This window comes from Capra hircus, chromosome 7 (genome assembly GCF_001704415.2).
Source record: "Capra hircus breed San Clemente chromosome 7, ASM170441v1, whole genome shotgun sequence".
NCBI classification, from domain to species: domain Eukaryota; kingdom Metazoa; phylum Chordata; class Mammalia; order Artiodactyla; family Bovidae; genus Capra; species Capra hircus.
This window is the reverse complement of record NC_030814.1, coordinates 66102157-66109146: the sequence shown is the minus strand read 5'-3', so window position 1 is coordinate 66109146 and position 6990 is coordinate 66102157. Positions and strand designations below refer to the sequence as shown.

Here is a 6990-nt window from a genome sequence, read left to right as displayed (position 1 = left end):
AAATGGACAGATGAATGAATCAAAAAGTCATGTATGCATAGAATGGAATATGATTCAGCCAGGAAAAAAATAATGCCATTTACAGGAATAATCTAAAACAACCATATATTAATCTAGAACAATCGTAGTAAGTGAAGTACTTCAGAAGATGAAACTGATATCAATGAGCTATTTTATAAAAGCAAAAAACAGGCACAGTCTTAGGAAACAAACATGGTTACTGAAGGGGAGTAGTGGGTGGAAGGGATAAATTAGGAGGTTGGGATTAATTTACAGTCACAAATACATATAGAATATAGAATCAACACGGACCTCCTTTAGAAAGGGTAGTGTACTACACACTATAATAACGTGTATGTGGAAGAAAACAAAAGGGAATCAATACGTTTATGGGGATAACTGATGCTGTAAGGTATAGTTCGGGCGAGGCAGAAAGAGGAAAGACGACCTCAACAGAAGTAGGTTACCTTTTTCAGGCAAGGAGGGGTGACAGTTGGCCTAACGGCCAGGCTGAGCGCCGAGAGGGATCAGGGAGGCTCCATATTTATAGGGAGGTTTATGGAAGCGATAAGGGAAACATTAATCAGGCGGGATGTTTTGGGTATTCTTTAGTTGAGATGGCATTTGTAGTTGGAGAGGGGGTGATAAGTCTTCTGGGCAGGTGTAGGGGGTGGAAGGTTTCTGGACAGGGGGTGATAAGTCCCAGATAGATGTAACTGGCCTGGAGCATCAGAGTGTGACCTAAAGTTCTGTTTTGTTTTCTCCGAAGTTAGATGATTCAGCAAGGGCCTTTGAAACCGTTGTTTTCTTTTCTAGGCCCAAAAGACTCCTTCAGATGCAGAATCTCTACACCTACAAACACAACAGTGTAAGTCAGCTATCCTCCAAAAGAAGTAAACATTAAGTTTCTTAAAAAAAAAAAAAAACAGGGACTGATGAGATAGGCTTCTGGCATGTGCCAGAAGAAACCATGTACTAGCAGTAACCCTAAGGCTCTGGTTATTCTAGCCAACAGGAGTAGGTCATGTAGAAATCACGTCTCCTTGTGAACACGTACAGAGCTGATGAGATGTAAACGCTAAGAATCACTGTTGAGAGGAGTATGGAACTGCCTTTTTTAATTTTCAGTAAGACAAGCATATTGATTCCAGCCCAGGTCACAGGAGGACTTAAAGCGTATCCTGCTCAACGTTCCCAACAAGGGAAGAAGGCGCCTGAACAGCAGTTCCGCTTGAAGTTGGCAGACAGCCTCGGTGAGGGACACATCAGTCAAGTCTCTTCCTCATCAGGCGGATAATGAGACTCCCTCCTCAGAGCAAAGGGCTCCTTAACTCTAAATCCATTTTGCACAGAGAAGAGGAAAGAATCAGACATAAACTATAAACTAAAGCAAGTATTTTTATTTTTAAATTTAAATATAAAAAGTGAAGGATAAAAGCAGCAAAAATTATACTTTAAGTGACTAAATTACAAACTAAATCAACTATATATTCTGACATATGTAAAAAAGAGGAGGAGGATGGAAGCAACACAAATTACTGTAAGTGAGTGGCCCTTGACTATGTGGATACTACCCAAGTTCTCCAGGTGACTCCACTGCTAGATTTGGCTACAGACACCATCCAGGAACCAGAGTCACTCTTTCCATCACATCAGGAGGAGGCTTCTTGTCACTGGGGCAAGGAGAGAACCCAGGTCTGTGCCTTCAGGCACCTCTTCTGCCAGGCTCCAAGCAGAAGGCTTCATCTGAGTTGTTTCCTTTATCTTCTCCTGCAGGTTAATGGTAGGAGAATGAGGTGAAGGAAGCACCTAGAATTTAGGCAACTCCTCTTTCTGCAGTTGTTTTATTTTCTTCTCCTTTTGTAAGTGACTTTTTTGAATCAAAAGAGAAAGGGCATGTTTCCACAGTTCTCACCGGGGTTTTGGGCTTAAAAGGTACTCTGTTATGGGGTAATTGTTGAGCTCTTATCACTCCTGGCTTCTCCTCATCCTCGTCTTGGGTGGGTTTTGGGTTCTCTTTCTCTGAACAAAAGCAGGAGTCCTGGGACAGTGAGTGGAATTTCTTTCTTTTTAGGAACGCCCACAACACCTAGCAAGATAGATAAGGGCAAGGCTTCGCATAAATTTAAAGTGTTTATCTTCTAATACCCTCTTTGCTTTTCTCTGTTTGGTTCTGTTCTCCATTTCAAAATCAAAGCCAATAGGCACAGTAGGTGGCTTCTCCGGCAGCTTATTAGGGAAAATGTGCCCACTGTAAGGAATTCAGTTTTCGTGCTTTAAATTTGTAGAGCGCTGCTTCGACAGGATTATATTTCTTGGATTTTACATTGGTTTCCCTGGTGGTTCAGGGTGACTTCACTGGTGGCTCAGATGGTAAAAGCTTCTGCCCTCAAAGCATCTGCCTACAATGAGGGAGACTCAGGTTCGATCCCTGGGTCAGGAAGATCCCGTGGAGAAGGAAATGGCAACCCACTCCAGTATTCCTGCCTGGAAAATCCCATGGACGGAGGACCCTGGTAGGCTGCAGTCCATGGGGCCCCGAAGAGTTGGACACAACTGAGTGACTTCACTTTTGCTTTTCCACCACCTCTTGCCGCATTTTTATTCTCTTCTCTGATTCTAGTTTCTCGGTACTTTTTAGGATCTTCTGTATGTGGGGAAAAGAACCTGAAAAAAAAATGTATGCATTTATGCATAACTTAATTAAGCTCCTGCACACAACATTGGAAAGCAACTCTGTTCCAATATAAGATCAAAATGAAATTGCACAGAAAGAAAAAGAAAAAAAGGGGCGTGAAGAAATGCTGCCTCCTTGTGGCCGTTTTCCATAACAACAGCGTTGAAAGCTGTCCTGATGGACACTTAATATTCAGAAGGCCCATGGGGTTGTGAGTAAACACCACCAGCCTTCAAAGAATGTTCTAGCAGTGTTCATCAAAACATAGGGCAGACGTTCAAGAGTCAATTGCAGGATGTTTCACTCATACTCTTAAAAAAAAATCACAGGAAATGCTGTCAACTTTGCTAAATATTAGAGAAATCCAAATCAAAACTACAATGAGGTATCACCTCCCACCGGTCAGAATGGCCATTGTCAAGCACTCTACAAAGAATCAAGGCTGGAGCGGTTGTGGAGAAATGAGAACCCTCCTCCATCAATGCTGGAATGTCAGTTGGGAACAGTCACTATGGAGACAGTATGTCTGTGTGCTAAGTCACTTCAGTTACATTCGACTCTTTTTGACCCTGTGGAGAGTAGCTTGCCAGGCTCCTCTGTCCATGGGATTCTCCAGGCAAGAATGGTGGAGTGGGTTGCCATGCCCTCCTGCAGGTAATCTTGGCCACCCTGGGCCAAACCTGCATCTCATGTTTCCTGCTTTGGCAGGTGGGTTCTTTACCAGTAGTGCCGCCTGGGAAGCCCATGGAGACAGTGTGGAGGTTCCTTAAACAATGAAAATGGGAATGAAATTACAGTATTCCTATCAACTTGAAAAATATTCACAGCCTAAAATTTGAGAGTTATGTTTTACTCGGTGGGAATTTTTAGGTCTTCAAGCCCAGGAGACACCATCTCAGCTAACCCTGAGAGAACTGCTCTCAGGAGGTGAGGGAAGGAGCCAGGTTACCCAGAACTTTGTGACAAAGGGCAGGTAGTCTGAATAGCAAGAGATTATTGTTAAAGAAAACCAGATATCCTGAGTCAAGGAATTTAGTGTTTTCCTGTGTATGGGAAGATGCAAGAGTTAGTTAGGCTCACTGAAATCATTCCTTTTATATGCACCTCACCTATCTGGGGCCAGCATCCTTTTTTCACATCCTGAGCTTCCTTTCTTCAGGGCTCACCTTAGGGAGTGTCTGCAGTCTGATGGCTGCTAGAAAGCAGATATTCTTCTCCTTCCTGAGTTCCCTGAGGGCTCACCAGCTCACACTGGAGGGCTGCAATTGCTGATGACTATGATATTGGTTGGCATTTGCCTAAAAGATGATGCTGTGAAAGTGCTGCACTCAGTGTGCCAGCAAATTTGGAAAACTCAGTGGTGGCCACAGGACTGGAAAAGGTCAATCTTCACTTCAATCCCAGTGAAAGGCAATGCCAAAGAATGTTCAAACTACTACACAATTACACTCATCTCTCACGCTAGCAAAGTAATGCTCAAAATTCTCCAAGCAAGGCTTCAATAGTGTGTGAACCGAAAACTTTCAGATGTTCAAACTGGATTTAGAAAAGACAGAGGAACCAGAGATCAAATTGCCAACATCCAATGTATCACAGGAAAAAGCAAAAGAGTTCCAGAAAAACGTCTACTTCTCCTTCATTGACTACACCAAAGCCTTTGACTGTGGATCACAACAAGCTGTGGAAAATTCTTAAAGGGATGGGAATACCAGACCACCTGGTCTGCCTCTTGAGAAATCTGTATGCAGGTCAAGAAGCAATGGGTAGAATAGTTCAGTGGAACTATGGAACAATGGCCTGGTTCCAAATTGGGAAAGGACTACGTCAAGGCTGTGTATTGTCACCCTGCTTATTTAACTTTATGCAGAGTACATCATGCAAAATGCCAGGCTGGATGAAGCAGAAGCTGGGAGAAATATCAATAACCTTACTTATGCAGATGATATCACCCTTATGGCAGAAAGAGAAGAAGAACTAAAGAGCCTCATGGTGAAAGTAAAAGAGAAGAGTGAAAAAGCTGGCTTAAAACTCAACATTCAAAAACCTAAGATCACGGCATCTGGTCCCATCACTTCATGGGAAATAGATGGGGAAACAATGGAAACATGACAAACGTTATTTTCTTGGCTCCAAAATCACTGTGGATGGTGACTGCAGCCATGAAATCAAAAGACACTTGCTCCTTGGAAGAAAAGCTATGACCGACCTAGACAGCATATTAAAAAGCAGAGACTTGACTTTGCCAACAAAGGTCTGTCTAGTCAAAGCTATGGTTTTTCCAGTAGTCATGTATGGATGTGAGAGTTGGACCATAAAGAAAGCTGAACACCGAAGAATTAATGCTTTTGAACTGTGAAGCTGGAGAAGACTCTTGAGAGTCCCTTGGACTGCAAGGAGATCAAACCAGTCCATCCTAAAGGAAATCAGTCCTGAATATTCATTGGAAAGACTGATGCTGAAGCTGAAGCTCCAATACTTTGGCCACCTGATGGGAAGAACTGACTCATTTGAAAAGACCCTAATGCTGGGAAAGATTGAATGCATCTTTCAATCAAGGGGCCAACAGAGGATGAGACAGTTGGACGGCATCACCAACTCAACGGACATGAGTTTGAGCAAGCTCTGGGAGCTGGTGATGGACAGGGAAGGTGTGCTGCAGTCCTCTGGGCTGCACATTGGACACATGTTGAGCGACTGAACTGTTGATGTGCTGAGTTAGACACGACTGAGCGACTGAACTGAACTGTTGACATCCTTGTTTACTGATACAGCAGGAAATAGTCCATTTCTCACTCTCTAATACCATATAAACTCTAATAATTTACAGATCTTAGTATGAGGACGGACACTCTAAAACCCTTGAGGCAAATATAGGCAGAAAACGCTGTTGTAAACCTCAGCAAGTTCATTTTGGATCCACATCTTGGAGTAACAAAAAATAAAACAAAAATAAGCCAAACAGACACCCTGAGCTGGGATGGCACCGCGATGCTGACCAGGTTCTTGGGCCCACGCTACCACTGGCTGACCAGAGACCGGGTCCCCCCAGCGAGCACGAGGGGCGCCATGGGCTCCGTGGGGCTGGTGGGAGCCGCTGACTGGCGGCTGATTTTGGACTACGTGCCCTATGTTAATGGCAAGTTCAAGAGGGATGACTAATTAATTCACCCCTTCAGGCCCCTGTGCTGTCTGCTGGTGCTGCCTCCGGCATCTGGAACAGCCCAGGCTCTCTGGATGGCCTCTAGGAAGGATCTGGCACGAGTTCATTTCCTCTGTTGGTGGGAATAGCTTTGGTGTGTGGACATGAGAGAGTCAGTTCCTAGGTAGGTTGATAAGAAGTCCAGGGGTCCCCAAGGAGAGAGGGGTCTGGAATTCTCAAGGAGGAGGAAAGGACAAATGTTTTTTTTTCCCTCTACATTCCTTCAGTTCAGTTCAGTTGCTCAGTCGTGTCCGACTCTTTGTGACCCCATGAATCACAGCACGCCAGGCCTCCCTGTCCATCACCAGCTCCCAGAGTTCACTCAGACTCACGTCCATTGAGTCCGTGATGCCATCCAGCCATCTCATCCTCTGTCGTTCCCTTCTCCTCCTGCCCCCAATCCCTCCCAGCATCAGAGTCTTTTCCAATGAGTCAACTCTTCACATGATACGGCCAAAGTACTGGAGTTTCAGCCTTAGCATCATTCCTTCCAAAGAAATCCCAGGGTTGATCTCCTTCAGAATGGACTGGTTGGATCTCCTTGCAGTCCAAGGACCTCTCAAGAGTCTTCTCCAACACCACAGTTCAAAAGCATCAATTTTTCGGCGCTCAGCCTTCTTCACAGTCCAACTCTCACATCCATACATGACCACAGGAAAAACCATAGCCTTGACTAGACGGACCTTAGTCGGCAAAGTAATGTCTCTGCTTTTGAATATACTATCTAGGTTGGTCATAACTTTTCTTCCAAGGAGTAAGCGTCTTTTAATTTCATGGCTGCAGTCACCATCTGCAGTGATTTTGGAGCCCCCCAAAATAAAGTCTGACACTGTTTCCGCTGTTTCCTCATCTATTTCCCATGAAGTGATGGGACCGCATGCCAAGATCTTCGTTTTCTGAATGTTGAGCTTTAAGCCATTCCTTAGGATCATATAATAATAATGTATCCTGCTTGAGGACAGATTCTAGAAAAAGCCTTCTGGCTAATCCTGTTATCTTAAAATGTAAATTATGGGAGTGGGTCTAGTAAGGTCTTTACAACCTCCAGACATTCTTTCGATTCACTGTAATAACTAATTAAAAGTATATAACTCCATTGTTAGAATTGTACAAA

General features: G+C 44.0%; 1 pseudogene; it reads left to right on the top strand.

Annotated features, from left to right (window-relative positions):
* On the top strand, positions 5666 to 5836 carry LOC102170602 (annotated as a pseudogene).